At 37.4% G+C, this 19,966-nt stretch overlaps 1 long non-coding RNA gene across 1 annotated transcript in view; it reads left to right on the top strand.

The window, feature by feature from the left end:
- Positions 1 to 19,966, top strand: part of LOC110347069 (uncharacterized) — an 87,900-nt gene that overhangs the window by 2,097 nt on the left and 65,837 nt on the right. The window contains exon 2 of the long non-coding RNA XR_015439204.1: positions 1,769 to 1,860. This is a non-coding gene — a long non-coding RNA (uncharacterized LOC110347069). The remainder of the gene's footprint in view (positions 1 to 1,768; positions 1,861 to 19,966) is intronic.

The raw sequence follows: 19,966 nt of genomic DNA, 5'->3' as shown, positions 1-19,966 counted from the left end.
TCTTATATCCCTAGAGTAAGGGTGCTGAACTGTTACTATTTCCGTTTTTATAGCTGAGAGCCTTAAAGCTGAGAGAAATGACTGACTGAAGAACAGGAACTCCTGGTAAATAAGCCGCAACCTGTTAATAGTAGGATTTTTTTTCCCCCAGTCGACAATGCAATTTTGTTTTTTCTGATGGAACAAGAAGACCAAAAAGGAGGTAGTTTCTGCTGTTAATTCATGGATATAAGGTTATTTGAAATTTTGGTTTTTCTCATGGTCACAAGATGCAGTCAAGCTTGGAAGCTTCGGTCATGGTCACTTGGCCTCTTGCTTTTGGGCCTAGGGTGAATCAGTACATTGTAGTGGAAGCATGTGGCTGAGGAAGTCAGGGAGCAAAAAGATTGAGAGTATGAGGATCCTAGAGGAGACTCGTGTCTCGGTTACTTTCTTTGCTGTTGAGACAAAATGCCTGGCCCCTGCGACTGAAAGGAGGAGAGGTTTATTAATTTTGGCTCAGAGCTTGTAGAGGTTTGAGTCCATAGTCGGCTGGCTCCAAGGCAGGGCAGCGTGACAGGAACGTAGCAGAAGAGAAGCTGCTCACGTCATGTTGGCCAGGAAGCAGAGAGAGAGAGAGAGAGAGAGAGAGAGAGAGAGAGAGAGAGAGAGAGAGAGGAGAGAAAGGGAGGAGCTGTGGGAGAGAGAGAAACACTTCCTTCCAGGCCATGGCCCTGGTGACTTGCTGCTTCTGACCAGACCCCACCTCCAACAGCAGGTCATCTATAAGCCCCCATAGTCCAGTCACCTCCAGAAGCCCTGCGTGTGAGCCCGGGGCCCTCGGGGGACATCTAGATAAAAACGATAACAACAAGAGAGCTGAAGTAGTCCAGCAGTTTGGCAGAGTGAGGTAGACGTTGAAAAATGGTAGGGTTTGGAAATATGTTTCTTAGGTTAGATGTGGCAGGAGGTGTGGTGTGGGTACGCTACATGAAGGAGGTGTCGTGTAGAGAAATTGTGCCTGTCTGAAGTGAGACTTAGTTGAATAGAAGCGCTGGGAAGAATGTTTTCTTCTTGCTTTCCCTAATTTTGAGGACTTCATTTTTCCTGCCGGTGAATTTGAGAGTGCAGGCCTGACAGTAATAAACAAAAGGAATTACTGGAGAAGGTTGAACTAGTCAGTAGAGAATTAGAAACAAGGACAGAAAAGGAAGGCATGGGATGAGAAAGGAATGACGAGATTTGAAGAGTGAGGAGTGATTAAAAGAATTGCAGAATCCTTGGTTCTTTTCAGATTTCAAGATGCTGACAGTAAATTCTGTTACAGTTTATAGAGAAGTCGTTTCTGTACACCCCTTTTGAGATTATTCTTGGTATGCAGTGACTAAGAAAGAGCTCATGATTGAAATGGGAGTTGTTTTATTTTCCCTGGTTCAAGAATTTGGTGAAGTTGCTTGTATGCCAGTTTTCTTCACTTTGAGATAAAATCATTAGAATTTTGCTTGTTCCATATGTGTACTCTAACTTTGGGAGGCTATTCTGCACTCAAAACACTCTAAATTGGTGTTATGGTTTGTATCTCGATGTCCTCCCAAAGCCCCATGTGCTCCTAGGTGGGGTTTTGGTGAGGAGACTGGATCATGAGGATGTGATGCTGGATCATTCCACTTGGAGTTTCTACCTGGGTGTGATGTTGGGAGGTGAAGCCTGGGGCGTCACAGGGGGCTTGGCCTGGAAGGGTATATCTGCCTCCCTCTTCCCGTGCTTACTCTCTACTTCTTGCCTTCAGGTCATGAAGTATTTTGCTTCTGTCCTGCTGTTCTTCCTTGCTACCCTGTCTTGGAACCAGCGACTGTGGACTGACTGAATCCTCCACTAACCGTAAGCCAAAATAAAACTCTCCTCCTTTAACTTCTGGGTGTTGGGTATTTGGCCCAAAAAGGAGAAAGTAACTAAGACAGTCTGGGTAATTTTGACCAGAGGCTTTCTAATCAGATACCACTTTAGGAGCTTTTGTTAGTGAACCAAGTGGCAGTCAAAGACCAGTCAAATAAAATGCTGCAATAAAGAAATCATTATCCAAGCGCAAGGTCCCAAGTTTGATCCCCTGTACCAAAAAAAAAAAAAAAAAAAGAAATTATCACAGTTTGTGCATGTGTGGAGATATTTGGTTAACAAAATCTTGCTGATAAAACTTTGTTCAATTCTAGACATTTTAAATGAGAATTTGCATTTGCTTTTTCCATCCATGGGAAAGTAAATGAAAAAAATCTCACTAGATCTAAAGTTCAGTTAGGAAAGCCTTAGAATTTTATATTAAAAACACGCATGGTAATTTTTAGGAAATCATTTGTATTTTGTATGCATGGTGAATATACATGTTTTTTTACTTCCCAGATTTCAGCTATTTAAAGCTCATACAGTCCTTTTGCTTTATACTGACACCCTTCCAGCTGGACATAATTTATGAAGCCCCCTACCCCAATAAATTCACTAGTGTATGACTTTTTTTTTTTGGTTTTTTTTTTTTTGGTACTGGGGATTGAACTTGGGTCCTTGCATGTGCGAAGCAAGCGGCGAAACCACTGAGCTAAATCCCCAGCCCCACTAGTGTATGACTTTTTAATCCAGGATTTTTTTATTCTTGGTCTTCCTGTCTGTTTCTTTATTTTCTCCAAGTCTCCGTCTCCCTCCATTTGCTCTTGTAATCGTGTAACAACTTTATCATTAGTCCACTGTTGAGCAAGCAATTAAGAACCTTTTAAAATCATACTTGACTACTTGGAAAGCATTGTGTCCTGCCATTCCCATCTTTTTGAAATGCTATGCACTTGTGTTTATTGGAAATAGTCAGGACTCTTTGTGCCAGGTAGTGTTTAGTTCACTTGAAAACTTTGATGTCATTCCTTTAAAAGTATAAAAGTTGCAGGTTTACTGAATTTTCAGTAAGTTCTTTGTTTCAGTATCTAATGATGTGTGAAAATATTTTCAGAAAAAGCTGTGGTAGTTTAATGCATTTGAGGTGGTTTTATAAAAAACAAAAACAGCTGTGCCCTTCATTTATTTGAAAATAGCATGAAGAAAGCATTTCATCTAATTTTAGAACTTCCTGTGAAGAATACAGTGCTTCTTTCCTAGGGCAGTGATGGAGAAACTTTTAGAGCTTTCAGTGATAACAAACAGCCCATTCCTGCATGTGTGCCATGGGTTTGTCACCACTGCCCTACGCTATCAAGTCCTGTTTTCAACTCTAATTTTGTCTCTTAAGTATCTCCATTTTTGCTTTTTAAGTAATGACTTTCCTAAACTGAAAGCTGAATAACTGTACTGAGAATTTATTCTTGCATATTTTTATATATGGATGTGAATGAAAATTTTAACACAAGGGTAAAAACTTTCACTTAGCTAAATATACAGTAGGATTGAACTAGTTTTATGATCATATTTCAAGAGATAATAAAGTGAAATAGCTGCTCAATATGCTTTTGTGTTTGCTTTTGACTCGCAAAAGAAATACAAATTAGAGGCCATAGTAGGTGAGAATGTTTGCAATAATTTGCAAAATTGAACCAATGAAGTTCTCATTTTACAATTTTGAAGAATATTTGTTTAATGTGAAATAGGAGTTAAGTATGTTGGTTTACTGGCCTAAGATTTTGAAACAGTAGTAGAGTGAAAAAGAAATGGATTCATTTTAACTCTAGATGGCAGTTAAAGTCAACTAATAAAGACCAACTTTTTTGAAGTACAAAACCAGTAAAAACATACACACCCATGAATGCACACACACTTTCTATTCCACTTAATTATATTCTCAAAATGATGTCTTGGATTGATATTACTAAATAAACATGTATAAAATGTATTACATATAAGTGAAAAATAGAAGGACAAATTTGGAAGATTTTTTTTTTTTTTTTAGCTAGTAATATGCCATGCACTTGTGCACTAGTTTATCTTGCCTGTATTTTAGTTTGTTTTTATTTTGGGGGGGGGGTACCAGGCATCAAACTCAGAACCTTGCGCTTGTGTGGCAGGCAGGACACCACTGAGCTAAATCCCTGGCCCTAGTTTGTCATTTTTAATGAACATTTAATTCAGTGTAGTTCCATTTGATGTCCAGTTATTTACCAAGTTAAACCATGTGCCATTAGGGAAACTTAAATATTTAATTTTGAAATGTTTAAATAGAAGCAAAGCTCATGTTTTTGAAAAAAATGCATTCTATTAAGGTTCACTCAGAAATCTGGCATAAAATATACATGTATATTAGAGATTATATTTTCTTTTTCCTTTGCTTTGCATTCAAAGATGTATTTTCACTTGTAAGTATTTGACTCACAATGTTGGCTTCTTGCTTTGTGGTGTATTAAAATTATGTTTCTAATAGTATTTGTAAGGGAAAGGAACAGCTTGGGAGATCATAGTCCTCATGGCATGGTCTCAGGTCTTTGAGATGACTGTTAACTTCAGTAGACTGGTAGGATGGAACTGTCTCTTGCTTATGATTGCTGTGCACAGTGAGAAGGTGTCTAGGAAATACTAACATGAAAAGAACTTAAAGGAGACCTAAAGTCTAATATGTCAGATGGTTTAGAAAAGGAAAGGATGTGATAGCATTTAAAAGCATTTTTATTATAGATTTTATGTGAAGTAACTGATTCCTTTTGAAAGGTTTTGATTTGATTCTCATCTCCCACTCTTAGCAATACTTAGTCCTTAGTATACTGTGACTCTTCTGCTAAATAGGAAATTTTTGGATAGTCCTCAGCTCATGCCTGGATTAAAGAGCCTGCTGTCCCTCCCTTGTAGGCCTTGTGAAGTTGTTGTAAAGAATATTGCTCTCAAAGCACAAAGATGTAGTGATACAAGGAAGCCTATTGGAATCTGGGACCTCATTGAACATCTCAGATCTTGGAATAAGTGTTTGCCTTTTGGGTTGGTTGTAGAATAAATGTTTAATAGGATCTGTAGGAGATGTGATCACAATGTAGAGTGTTCCTTTGACATTGGAATTACTATTTTTCTGGGCTTCAAACTCCTTATAGCAAGTATTGGTTCATAACAGTTTCCTTCCTGATAAGTGGCTGTTTAATACATTTAAGTTGGCATAAAGATACCTAGTTTTCTTTTTTAACACATTCAAGGTACCAGGCAGCTCTGAACCACCTGGCACATACATGACTGTCCCATCAGATGGTACAAGTTCCATGTACATGTCATGCATGTACCACTGGTGATTTGAGCTGGTGGGAACGTGTTAAAACAGCAGCATAAAACTTAATGAGACCCTATCTCAAAATTTTAAAAAATTTTCTCAAAAAGGGTTGGGAATGTAACCTCAGTGCGAAGGCCCTTAGTTCAATCTTTCATAATGCAAAAACCAGAAACATAGAGATTCAGATTGAAATTCCAACGGCATATTTCACAGAACTAGAGAAAACAATCCAAAAATTCATTTGGAACCAGAAGAGACTTAGAATAGCAAAAGCAATTATAGGCAACAAAGACAGGGCAGGGGATATCATTCCCCAAGCTGAAAGTAAACTACAAAGCTACTGTGATTAAAAACAGCACTGTACTGGCAAAGAAACAGACCTGAGGATCAGTGGCACAGATTAGAAGATCTAGAAACAACTCCAGACATACTCAGCTACCTCATCTTTGACAAAGGAGCCAACCATCCTCCCTGGAGGAAAGATAGCCTCTTTAATAAATGGTTCTGGAAAAATTGGTTTTAACTTGCTAAAGGTTAAAACTAGACCCATATCTTTCACCATACACTAAACTAAAGTCAAAATGGATCAGAGTTCTAAGTGTTAAAACAGAAACACTAAACCTGCTGGAAAATAGGTTAGGTAAAAGTCTTGAAGACATTGGTGTAGGAAAAGACTTATGAACAAAACCTCAGTCACACGGGAATTAGCACAAAGAATCAACAACTGGAATCTCATCTTATTAAAAAGCTTCTGGACAGCAAGAGAAACCACCAACAGAGTGAAGAGACAAACTACTAGGTGGGAAAAATTTTCTGCCAGCTGTTCCTCAGACAAAGGTCTACTATTTAGAATACATAAAGAACTTTAAAAAATCAGACCTCCCAAATTTAAAGACCTAATCCAAAAATGGACATCTGAAATGAATAGACATTTCTCAGAGGAAGAAGTAGAGGCATCCAGTAAACAAACATATGAAAAAAATCTTCCACATCATTGGATGTTCGAAAGATGCTGATGAAAACAATGTTGAGATTTCATCTCCAGAAAGAATGGCTGCTATCAAGAATTCAACCAATAACATGTTGGCAGGGCTGTGGGAATAAAGGAACCCTTCTCCACTGTTGGTGGAATTTTAGACTGGTGCAACCACTGTGGAAATCAGTGTGAAGATTCCTCAGAAAACTAAGATTAGAGGTCCCATATGATCCAGCTATTCTCCTGCTGGATGTATTCCCAAAAGAATTAAAAGCATACTACCACAGCGACATATGTCTACCTGTGTTATAGCGACACAGTTTGTAATAGCTAAATCTTGGAAACAGTCCAAATGCCCATCAACTGGTGATTGGATAAAGAATATGTGTTTTTTTATATATATAATGGAGTACTACTCAGCCATAAAGAAAGATAAACTAGAGACATTTATAGCTTAATGGGTGCACCTTGAGGCCATACTCTTAAGTGAAATGAATATGACACACATGTTTAAATACCACATTGTTTCTCTGGTGTGAGAAACTGAAAGTGTAAATGAGGACCAAAATGTATCATAGATATGTGAAATAGGAAGAAAATGTTCGGGGGCGAGGGGGGAGGGAGGAAAGAAAAAATGAAAATAGAAGGGAAAAATGGAAACAAAGCTTATATAATAGAGAGGGATGAAGGGGTTGTACGCAGGGCAGGAGAATGTGAAAAAAATCCAAGATATATAATGCATAGGTATAAATTCCCAATGATAAATATGATCGTAAGGTATACCCAAAATGTACCAATAAACTCAATTAAAAAAACACAGAAAGCAAAAACAAAAACTCTAAAAGAATTTAGCCATTCATTTTAGAAAAGCTTCTAACGTTTTAAAAGAAGTAGATTTCCTGCTTAACTCTATCAGTTTATGTCTTAGAATAAAACGTATTAGACATGCTGATTTTCAAGTGAAGAAAGAAATCTGGATTTTCATAGGAAATCGTCATACTGCTTGGCATTACCAACTAATTTCAAAGCAAAAAATTAAAATGTACCAGTGGAATATTTCTTTGTAAATTCTAAGCTATAGCATTTTTTCTTTTTACTCATTTTTCTAACATATGAGTATATGATAAACTTAATTTCTTAAAATATTTATATTTGCAATGCAGTTATACTTCTTTGAGTTTATACTTCAGTTATCTTAAAATCAAATTTTGGGATCTTTCTAAAGGTCTTTAGTTTGGTATCCACTATCAGATAAGTAATATCTGTGGACATCTCATCACATCATCTTCATTTAGATTCTTCCTAGTTTCATTCTTTTTATTTTTTTGAAAGTAATACAGATAATTTACTTTTAAAATTAATTTTATTGGTATATTTTAGATATACATAATGATAACATTCATCATATGGATTTTTTTTTTTTTTTTGGTACAAGGAATCGAACTTAGGACCTTATGCTTTCCAGGTGGGCGGGGTACCATTGAGCTAAATCCTCAGCCCCTGGAATTTGTAGCTTACATGATATATCATGATACTTCACTCCAATCTTTCCTTCACTTAAGGGTCTGTGTTAAGAAGTCTGCTATGATTGTGATGGGTTTTCCTTTATCAGGGATTTGTTTCTTTTCTCCAATAGCTTTTAATATTCTTTTCCTGTGTTAAAATTTCTGAAATCTTGACTATTATATATACCTTGGTGCTTTTTTTCTGATCATGTCTATTTGAAGTTCTATATTCCTCACTTATCTGTAATGTGAAATTCTTTTTCCATGTTTGGAAAGTTTTCTGCTGTTACTCCTATGAACAAGTTTTTTATGCTCTTTTAGCTATCTTTTGATTTTTCATTGATTCCAGTTAATCTTATGCTATTCTTCTTTGCATCATCTAGCAGCTGTTGGATTGATTTTTGTGATCCCTTGCTATTTTTAAGAAGTATTTCATTTGATGATCACCAGCCTCAACCCTGTGTTCAAGACCTGATATTTTATCTTCACATTAGTTGATTCTGTTGTGTATACTTTCAATAGAATTTTTAATCTCCTGGTTATCTGTTTGAATCTATTTTATGGCATCTGGTTCTTTCCTTTGTTGGGCATTTATGCTTCCCTCTCATTCCCAAGCTCTTCTGTTTTTTTAATGTGTATCTACTCTAGTTTCACTATTTCCTTCATTATGGTGATCATCTCTTTCATTATCTGTATAATTATTTCTGTTTTGGCTTTGTCAAGAGACTTATTCATCTCTCTTTATTTTTTTACTTCTGCTACTACCATTTCAAAAAGTTCAGCTGGGTGGGTTTTGATTTCTTCCTCTGGATTTGTCTTGGGTCAGCTGGGGTGTGGGGTTGCATCGTGCTTGATGTTTTCTCATTTTCTTTTTTTAAAAATTTGTTTTCTACATTAAGAGTTGTAAATTGCTTATGTTAGGTAATTTTTAAAATTAGTATCAAGACCTCTTAAGGAAATGACTGCTTTTCAGTAGTGTCCTCTAGGCAAAGCTGACTTTTGACTTTTCAGTCTGTCTCAAGATCCTGCCTCCTGTGTTTATTAGGGATGAAAGGTTGCAGCCTGTTAGGCCTAGCATGAAATTCTTTGGTATTTGGCAGTAGTATTGTTTATGACCCCCCAATAATTAGGTATTGGCGTACAAGGAAGATCAGTTGATCACAACAACCATGTCAACTTGGCTAAAGTAGCTCAGTCAGTAAAAACAATAACATCAAACAGACTGGAAAATGACAAACTATGTTGTCAAATATATGATTTGCCAGTTTAAACTCTGGGTACAAGATTTATAGTAATATAACAATGTCTGAGTGAAATCAGAACATTATATACAGTAAATACCCACACAATAGAGCAGTTTTGCTCTAAGAGCAGAAAATTTAAAAGGGAAAAGAGGAAAAGATAGAGAAACAAAAGAGGAAAATGATTAGAAGCAAGGCTGAAGGATATAAGAAGATTACTCAGTCCTCAGGAAATTGGTGAAGAAGACGAGGGAAGGAAAAAAGGAGAAAACAAAAACTAAAAACAACATTCAGACTCAAAAAACAAAGAGCAATCAAGGCCAGGGACTTAGCTCAGTGGTTTTGCTGCCGGCTGCGCAAGCACAAGGACTCGAGTTCCATCCCTGGTACCAAAAAAAAAAAAAAACCTGTTCCCCCCGCCCCCAATACCATTAGCAAAGGAAAAAAAAAGAGAACTTCATAAAGCCTATGGTTATCTTCTGGGGTCTGTAATTTTGCAGATGAGAAGTTGCTGCCTATTTTGCCTAGCCCCTCGTTCTTTGGTACTGGCCTGTAGTATAGTTTATGACTCTCAGGAAATCTTGGGCTTTGGCATACAAGGAAGAAGAATTGATTAGAGTGACTATGTCATCTTGGTTAAAGTATACAATCTGTAATAACAGTAGTTTCAAGCACAGCCTAGAAATGACAAATTGTGGTAACTTAATTTGCCACCTTTAAACATATGAACAAGATCTGTAGTTATATAACAAAATCTAAAACAAACCAAAAAGTTTTATACAGTAAAAATCTCCTCAACAGAATGATTTTATCCTCGGGAGAAAAATTTAAAAGAGTAAATGGAAAATATAAATATATAAAAGAGAAAGAAATTAGAAACAAGGATGAAGGACAAAAGATTATGCAAGCTTTGGGAAATTGGTAAAAAAAACAGGTAGGAAGGAAAGAAGGAAGAAACAGAATCAAGAACAGGACAAAATGACAAAATAACTAGAAACAATGTTAACACTCATAAAAACAAGAAAATAAAGCAAAGAAAGGGGAAAAAAAGTTTAGGGCATGTCACTGTTGTCACTGGTAAAGGAGGCAGACAGAGCCCAGATCCAAGCCTGCAGAAGAGTTATGGTGGGCTGGTGGATAATCCCAGCAAGCTTGTGCCTTGAAGTCCACTAAAGTTCAGGCTGGTACTGGTTTCTGGCTGTGAGGACCTGAGTTGATTAGCCCACAACACTCCTGGTGAGTCTTGCCAGCTTGAACTCAGCTCCCTGATCCTAAGTGTCTCCCATGTTTGCATCTTACTCTGACATTGGGAGCCGCAAGATGGAGCCAACTCATGGCTTCTCTGAATCTCAGGTTCAGCTAGCCCCTTTCCAAAATGTCGACCAGCTAGTTCCCCTGTCTTGCAGATATCTGAATTAGAATTCCTCAGAAACCACTGCAGCCCACAGCGTCCACTGGTGTGTCTCTCTGTGGAAGCCTCTATAGTCACCTGTAGTCACCATGTTTCAGTGGGTTCAAGCTGCCTTTCATTCTGTTGCAGAATTTAAGAGATCGAAGGGACCAGTGGTTGAAACATTTATTTAGGTGTGCACTGGCTCAGCGAACTTGTGTCCTAAGGCTGAACCCAGAACAAATGAAGGACTCTATTTTTATACATGGGGGGAGGTTGTATTTTTTACAGGGGGAGTTGCTCTACCTAGTGGCATGAAACTTGTGGACAGAAGCTGAACAAAGGCTGTGACAGGTTTGTAACAGCATATCTTGGTGGTCTTGGTCTGGTAAAAATAGGATCATCTGAGAGCATGTGGTTTTGAAACCTTACTTACAGGGACAAAGTTACTAATTTTCTTTATAATAGAACAAAGAACAACAGCCAGAGGGAGTGGGAAGTCAAGAGGGAATTGTTTAGGTTAATACCTAAACCTTTTTTTAAAAATCTTTTTTAAAATTATTTTTTCTTTTTATTCCTTTTTTTTGTACTGGGGATCGAATTCAGGACCTTGTGTTTGCAAGGCAGGCGGCGGAACCGCTGAGCCAAATCCCCAGCCCCGTTTTACCTTCTTTTTAAAGTCCCGCTTCAATACCAAGAATTGGGATTGAGGGAGACCCCCTCTTCTGTGTTGAGGTCTCTCTCTTTGATCTCCCGATGGACTCCAATTCTTGCTTCAGATACTTGCTGGGTCCCAGGCATCTACTTCTCTTCTTCTTTTCTTCCCCAAGTTGTTATTTTCATGTTGAGATTCCAAATCTTGGAGAGGCTGATTTATTGCTGCATACTGCTCCTCCATCTTCTTGGAAGATGGATTCCATCATTTTTGACTATTTAAAAGACAATAGTACTCTTTGCATTTACATTTTACAGTCATTCTTAGGGATACATTTAAAGACAGTGAGCCTTATCTAAAGTGTACAAGGAAATGATGATCCATCTCTGAGAAGAAGAGATACATCTTCAAGGAATAAACTTGGGAAAACTATACTCAGACAAACACGATATTTTATAATCTTTGTTGGACAGTAACATTACTGACATACCTATATCTTCAGGGCTCTCAACTTTAAGTAAAGTCCACATTCTGGTAGTCTAGGTTTTCCATGTCATAGATCTTGTCCTTTTCTAACCAAGTTCATCTCATATTTTAAGAAGAATATTTTATTTTTGCAAGGCTTTCTCCCACATTGACACAGACAAAATAGTCTTCATTACCTATTTTGTCCTTCAAGATTTATTCATCTTTGCACCTTTTATTTTTCATGGTACTGAGGATGAACCCCGGGCCTTGCATGTGCCGGACAAATGATCTGCTGCTGAGCTGTATCCCGAGCCCCTTATCCATCGCTTAAGGGCCAGCTAAGTGTCTTGTCCTTCTTGAAGCTTTTCCTCTGAACTCCTGTGACATTCATTTCTGTTAATAATACTAATCTATTTGAGACCTATTGAGAAATTGCTATGTATTAAATTTTCAGGTCCTGGTATATTTTGTGTGTGTGTGTGTGTGTGTGTGTGTGTAGATACTACCTATTATTTTTCATAGTTTTTGCCTTCTACAGGGCTTAGAATATGTAGAGATAGGCTTATAAAACTTGTCCAATAAATCTTAAAATGGTTGTGATAATTCCCTTGTCTGGCATTCTGTTTCTTAGTTGGAAGTCTGGCTTAACATTTAAAGCTGAATTGGCCCCAGTTCACTCCTATAAACTAGGGTATAGACTCTTTTAATCTAAGAGTATTCTGTCTGCAAGAAGGATACTGACAAAAAGTGTTGGAAAGGTCATCTAGGAAAATGAACAATATTTAGTGAAAATTAGAATAAGAGAGGGCCGGGGATTTAGCTCAGTGGTTCTGCCGCCTGCCTTGCAAGTGCAAGCTCCCGACTTCGATCCCTGGTACCAGAAAAAAAGGTTAAAAAAAAAAAAAGGAAAATGAGAACAAGAGAGAAATTTTAGTTATTGAAAGCTCTCAGTTGATGCACTAATGCTCAAGAGGTCATGCACCTGTCATCTTACATGTTAAAAAGAAAACATCCTCCCCTAGGCTTTTGGAGAGTGTTGGCTATTTTATGTTAGTGTTGATTTCTCTTATAAGGTAAGACTTGGCTCCTGTCTTCATTCTTTACCCATCATGTGTAGCATCTCAGGGACAGTTGCTGTTTAATTAGATGAAGAACAGACCTGGAGTAAGTTGTCACAGTTGCAGGAGTATAAGAACCAAGTGATTCATCTTTCTAATAAAAGTTAACTAGTTAGAAACCATTTCAAGGAGAAAGTCATCTCTTGAGCATTTACAGGGAGTGAGGGGAAGAGATTCTAAAGGAGAGGAGGGATGGCAGGGAATGTCTGAGCATAGGAATGAAGTAGTGTGTATGGATCAGCATGTGGATAGATTGAACTTGGCTAGAACAGAGGTGCAAATCAAAGAGAAGAGGAATATAAGGTTGGATAAGTAGAGTGGTAAAAATAGGAATGGTGATACTTTTGAAGACAAGAGTGGACATTTGCAGAACTCTTGAATGTTGTAAGAGGATTGACAAAATTAAACTAGCTGGGCTTAAAGGGAACTGAGAGAATTTTGGCTTGCATTGCCTAAAGGTTTTTTGAATACCTCCTTTAAGATAGCAGGTGTTACGCCTTTTCCTCATATCTCACGTGGCTTGCACATAGTCACGATGATGGAAACTCAAGAATGGATTTGATTTCTTCACATGCTCTATGACAGTAGTTTTCTTTTTGGACAACACGCTGGTTATTCCTTAGTAGTGCATTTAATTTTGCCTTTTTGATTTTTCCACCTGCATAATGTGGATAGGAATGTTATCGTAGTTTTCTGTGTTCTGCTGGACTTTATTAGCAAAGCAGTATAATTTTAATTTAATGGCCTAAATATGACAATATACTAGTTACCCCCTAATCCTCAGTTTTCACTAGGTAATTTTGCAGTGTTTTACTGACCTCTTGTGTTAGTTACTTTTGTCTTGTTGCTGAGACAAAATACTCAGCACCCAAAGTTAAAGGAGGAAAAAGGTTTATTTAGCTCACAGTTTTTAGAGGTTTTAATCCATAATCATCCAGTCCAAGGGAGGGTGGTGTGGCAGAAAGTAGCAAAGTAACAAGGGGAGACCATGACTCTTTGTAACCCTTATGTTTTACCCAGGCTACTTAGGGTGGGTAGCACTCACACCCTTAGTCCTAGTGCCCTTGAGCCTAGCATTGCAGCATGAATCAATCCCAGGGTCACACACTGTAGATCCAGCCACCTCTGAAAAAGCTCAACCTATGACTGCAGAGGCTTTGAGGGTCATCTAGACACCCCCCCCATAACACCTCCTAAGTTTTTTATGAATATGTATTAATGGCTCCTAACTTGGCTATCATTAAGTCATATGAGATACCTCCTGGAAAGACATACCTACACCAACTTTTGACTTTCATTTGGAAAACAGAAAGCCTGTAATAATATGGTTGTTAATAGAAAATATTGTGGCTGAAGTACATAAAATCACATAAGCCATTTTGGAGGATTAACCTCCTACTTGTTGGATATGGAGTTCTGGATTCACAAGGTTTTTTCCCCCTCCCCAGCACTTTAAATATGTTACTCTGTGGTCTTTTGGCTTGTATGATTTGTGACATTAAATCTACCCTAGTTTTTCTAAGTAATATATATTTATAAATCCCTATTCTTGCCTTCAAGACTTTTTCTGTGTGTTGGTTTTCAACAGCTTTAATCTGATATGCTTAGATGTGATTTATTTATTTAGTAGTCATCTTGCTTTGAACTTTTCTGCTGCTTTGATCTGGGGTTGGGTGTTTCTAATATTGAATAATATAGGCTAGTTTTTCTCAGATAATTCTTCTGCCTCTTCTTCTGGAATTCCATCTATCTATCTATCTATCTATCTATATATATATCTCGCACTTAGATTCTCTATACAGCTTTGTTTATTCTTTACATTTCATTTGGGATCACATATAATGATTTATCTTTAAATTCATTGATTCTAATAATTATTCTGTTGAAGTTTTATTTGACATTCACCTAATGAGCAAGGATGTTGAACATCTAATGTGCATATTTGCCATCTATATATCTTGGATGAAGAATCTGTTCGTCTCTTTTATCTATACTTAAAAATTGTATTATTAAATGGTGTTACATGCCTGTAGACATAGCTGCTCAGGAAACTGAGGCAGAGGGATCCTTTGAGCCCAGGAGGATTGAGGCCAGACTGGGCAACATGGAATCTATCTCTATTAAAAAGTGGTAGGAAATGGAAATTAAGAATGACTGATAGGTTTTTCATTTGGTTACCTGAGCAGATGCTATACCTTTTTATTAGGTGGTAGAATACTGGGGAAGGAGCAGGTTAGGGGAAAATCTGAGTTGTACTTTTGTCATCTTATGTTTGGTATGCTTATTAACACTGAGTAGGGGATAATATATGTCTAGTTGGATATGAATCTGGAGTTCATAGTATAGATTGGGACTAGTTATATACTTTGTGAGATACTGGCATAGAGAATCTTTGTAATTCCATGAAATTAGATGGAATTACCTAGGAACAGAGGCTATCAATGGAGGAATAAAAGACTTCTAAAGAATCCTGAGGCACGCCAGTGCTTAGACATTGAAGACATGAGGTGAGCCCAATAATGAAGACTTTGTAGCAGGTAGAGAGAAATACGGTAGAGAGAAATCCCTTGAAAGCCTGCATAATTTTCACTCTGCAGAAGTACCTAAGGGAGCTGCACTTGTCAGACCCAAGATAGTTCTCAGCATGTTCCTTACCAGCTATTTGTTTTGTTCTGTGTCATCCCTCATTACTCTCTATCCCCTATCCTGCTTTGTCTTCAGACATTAAGCTAGATATTTGTTGTCTGTCTAGCTGCTGTAAGTTCCATGGGGTCAAAAACTTTACTTTTGGTCTACTTTATCTCCAACACCTAGATCTCCTCCTGTTCCTCCTAGTACATAGTAGTTGATTAGTAAGTGTTGAGTATTTGGTGAAGAAAGTCCTGTGGGGATTTGGAAATAAAGCTTAGTGGAGTTGAGAGTAAGGATGAGCTGTGGGATGATCATGATTCAGCTTCAGTGGAAACAGGTTAAGGAGAGAATGGAAGCAAGGAATGCATCTTGTGACTGTAGACAACTCTCTTGAGAAGTTGTTTTGTTGTTGCTGCTGCTGCAGATTGAGCCCAGGACTTGTGCTAAGTGTTCCACCACTGAACTACACCACCAGCTCCTTCTAAGGAGTTTTGACATCAGAGAGAATTATTAAGATGGAATCATTAAAATCAAAGTGACCTTGGCATCAAGGTTTTCCCAGGTTGAAAATAATAGAAAATGTTTGTGTAGTACAGTGAATGACTCAGTAGAGAAAGAATGTAGAGAGAAGGACAGATTGCACAGCTGGAGTGATAGAGAAGCCATGAAGGAAGGAATGGGTTACCTATGAGTAAGGAAAGAGGGAAGAGTTGGCTTTCCATAACCACCGAGATACATTGTCTACTGTGTCATTGCTGAAGTAAACAGTATGAGTTATAGATAAGGGAGGCTGGTTAAATTTTAAGCTTTTTGTTTGTTTGTTTTTGTAGTACTGGCAATTGTACCCAGGGCCTTTGCACTGTGCTACATCCCAGGCTTTCTGATATTTTATTTCAAGAGAAGGTCTAAATCATCCAAGCTGACCTTGAACTCATGATCCCTCTAATTTAGCCTCCCACAGTGCTGGGGAATTACATGGGTGCACCACCATGCCCAACTTTTTCTTAGACTTTTGTCTGAAAACAGCCCTATCTACCTCTTTTAAATTTTCTGATGTAGACACTTTACCTAGTTTTCAGTGGTGGTGTTACTGTATACCATGAAGTTGTGAAGACTGTATTTCTCTTGTAATGTTTTTGTATTCTACTTAAGCTTATCTTTTACAAACTGGAAGAGAATATAATGAAGAATATGGGTTGCTTCCACTGTTCCTTTTGTCCCCATCCACCTCCGTTGAGTCCAATGTCAATGGATGAGTCTTTTCAGTAAAAATATTTCTCAGTATTTTTAGCTGGACAAACTAAGGTAGTTGACTTTTTGTTTCATGATTGACAGTAGGTCTGCTAAACAAAGCAAGATTGTAAGATACTTAAAATGGCTAATACCAATTTATAACTGTGTACAATCTCAAGATCTTTGTGTGTGTCATCTCATTTACATCTCACAGCAGCCTGGTAAGATAAGCATTGTTTTCTGCACTTTACAGATGAGGAAAATGGCATTTGAAAGATGAAGTAACTTGCTGTAAATCATTGTAAGTGGCACAGTTGACTGGAACTTTGGACCTTAGTCCTCGTTCTTGAACCATATTCTCACCCTGGTCAAATACTAAGTTCCAGTTCCTCATTTGATGCAGAATAAACAATTTTGTGAGAACTGTATGTAATAGAAACACCTGTGGTTATAAGCTTTACTTATTTTCTCACATTGGTACATTTATCTTTTTTTCACCCCTTCTCTAAAAACCATCTCTACTATAGTAACAAATACATATATCTGAAAAAATTGTTGAACTTCTTTTTAAGACTAAATTGTAGGGCTGCGGATTTAGCTCAGTGGCACTGCGCCCGTCTGAGTTTGGTCCCCAGTACCAAAAAAAAGATTACATTGTAATCTTTATGTGCTCTGAAATGCCTTTGCCAACAACTTTACTTTCTAGGAGTTTAACTAATTTTTGGTCTGTAGTATATGTTCAGCAACTGGTCATATAATAGATCCTAATATAATACTAAAGGAATACCTAATTTAGAACATTCTAAGCTTTGCAAGACCCATTGGATTTACAAAAAGTCCAGTGATTCAAACTATAACATTTTGGGTACTATGAATTTCTTTGTTAGACTTAGCCAAATTAGCTTCCCAATCACAAAAGGTAATTTGAACATTCTGGTAGCCAAATTGTGGTTTCCATCTCTTAGTACCTTTATTAGATTTTACTAACACAGTTGGAAATATAAAATGAGTATCTTTTTTTTTTTTTAAATTCTTTTATTGGTACATTTTAGGTATACAACACAATTACATTTCTCATTGGGAATTGTACCTTTACATAATGCATCTTGGTTCTTATTTTTTCCCCATTCCTAGCCCTGCCTTCACCCCCTCCACCCTTCCCTATTTATAAAGACTTTATTTCCATTTTTTCCATTTCTCAGCATTTTTCCTTTCCCTTCTTTCCTTTCCCTTCTTTCCTTTCTCCTGCCCCTCCCATAAAATGAGTATCTTTAATCCTTTCTTTTAATCAGCATGGTATAAGTAACTTGTTCCTAAAACTTAGAAGTTCTACAATTAAATCTTTATAAAGAGGAGTTTTAGATAGTGCTTTTGCTATCTTGTTTCTTGCCCCATTTTTAGTAACAAACATGCAGCTTTCTTGTTTAGGGTTGCATTCTAGACAGTAAAAGCCATGGAGTTGTTAAATTGATTTATTTTAAAGTCATCACTGGTGCTTCATGGCAGGCATCACCTTGGGTGAACTCAAGAGGCAGTTAAGCACGTGGATCTTCCCTTTGCACTGTTCTGCCTAGCAGGGTTTTAGTTGTTGTTGTTTGAGACAGGGTCTCTCTATGTAGTTCAGCTGGCCTTGAATTCACTATGTAGTCTAGGCTGGCCTCGAACTCACAGATCCTCCTGCTTCACCCTCCCCAGTGATGGGATTATAGGTGTGCACAACCATCCCCAGGCTGGCAGGGTTTTAATGGTGGAGAACCAACATAACCATTTCTCTTGCTGCTCTTGGTCAGTGGTTTACCCACCTGAGGTGGAAGATGGACTTAGAGGCAACTGCCCACAAGGTCTGGGGAGGTTAATCAGATGAATGATAATGGCCAGACAAAATGTGACAGGGAGAGATGAGTCAGTAAACTCAACAGTCCATACCCACTGTCAAGGGACAACTGCTGCTCCTTTCCAGCTTGTTATTGCCATGGGAAACTGTGAGCCTGCTCTCCTGACATCACCCACGTTTTTGAAAGGAGCTGAAAATCTGCATCTGAACATAAAAGTTTTCATTTTTAAAATGTTGGTAAACTAGTAGAATTTTAAAAAGAAATACGGACCAAATAGATCTGTGGAGTGAACAGGTTTAGTGATCATCACTTTGTGACCCTCTGGTGCACTCTCTCATACAGAGTATTAGAGTTCCCATGGGTAGCATTTGGAGAAAACTAGGTTGTATCATCAGAGGAGGTGCATTCTTTTGTGCTGGAATTGTCCTTTCATATACTCCTGGAAGGGATTATTCTACTGACTTAGGGAAAATTTAATATCACCTGTTACATGGAAGAAACCAAACAAACCTGGTAGTAAGAATTGAACAATTGATGTGGAGCCATTAAGAGAGAATGGTGGACCAAAGGACTTGTGAGCCTGTCTGGAAATGCCAGAACTCTCTCAAAGTAGAAGCACCTGTACTGATCATACAGAGAGTCCATGGATTCTCTTGTCTTCCCATGGTATGTCCTTCTTCCTAAACAATAAACGGTAAGAGGGAGAAGTTGCCACAAATGCAGTTGATATGCTGGAGAAAATAGAATTCTGTTTACAGTTTAGCAGCAGAGTCATAAAGCAGATGAAGTTTGATTCTCCATACAGGTAAAACCTTGTCATTGCTTACTCTTTAAATTAGGAAGAACACTGATGAATCAAGCAGGCAAAGATACTTCTTTTTGGTTTGCTACTTGTGTAAAGATGACTACTAGTGTTCATTTTACTACATAAAAATGAAGACAAAGTATTCATGAAGGTATTGATGTGATCTGTCCAGGGAAACTAGTAATCTGCTTTTATTGGATGTAGATATTTTCATAGAAATGCTCAGTACTAATGAATACATCAAAAATCATACTTTATCTATTAGCAATATGATTTACCTATTAAGTAACACTATAATAGAATGATTTGATATAGTTTTAAACAGAAGAAAAGAGAAATTTCAGGTTACAAAACCCCTTCCATCCCAAACAAATTTTAAAAAGTCATTTTTTCCAAAGGGATCGATGTGATAGATGCATTCATTGACTAATTGTCTAACCCCTATTGGACAATGGTCAATGGAATTAAAAGCCCAACTTTCACAATCACCACCTCGAAGAAATAACACACGTTGGATTCTTTCGGAATGCAGAGATGGATCTTGCTATGAGTCAATATGAAGGCTGAATTTTTTTTTTTCCTTTAAGTTTATTGGTACATTTTAGGTATAAAATAGTTATATTCATCATTGGGATCTTGTACCTTTACATGATGTATCTTGGTTCTTATTTTTCCCCATTCCCCTGCCCTCCTTTCACCCCCTCCACCCTTCCCTATTTACAAAGGCTTTGTATCTATTTTTTTCCTTTTCTCATATTTTTTTCCCTTCTTTTCTTTCCCCTACCCCTCCCATTTCCCCTACCCCTTTAGACCTTTTCTTCCTATTATAAAATATCAATTATACATTTTTAAATTACAATATCAAGATTTAGAGGACATTACCACAGATTTTACAGAATTTAAAAGGATATA

This window comes from Heterocephalus glaber, unplaced genomic scaffold (assembly GCF_053883595.1).
Source record: "Heterocephalus glaber isolate CG9 unplaced genomic scaffold, H.glaber_assembly_v1.0 deba00001472, whole genome shotgun sequence".
NCBI classification, from domain to species: domain Eukaryota; kingdom Metazoa; phylum Chordata; class Mammalia; order Rodentia; family Bathyergidae; genus Heterocephalus; species Heterocephalus glaber.
Note: the sequence above shows the minus strand (reverse complement) of the source record. Positions and strands in the feature narration are given on the sequence as shown.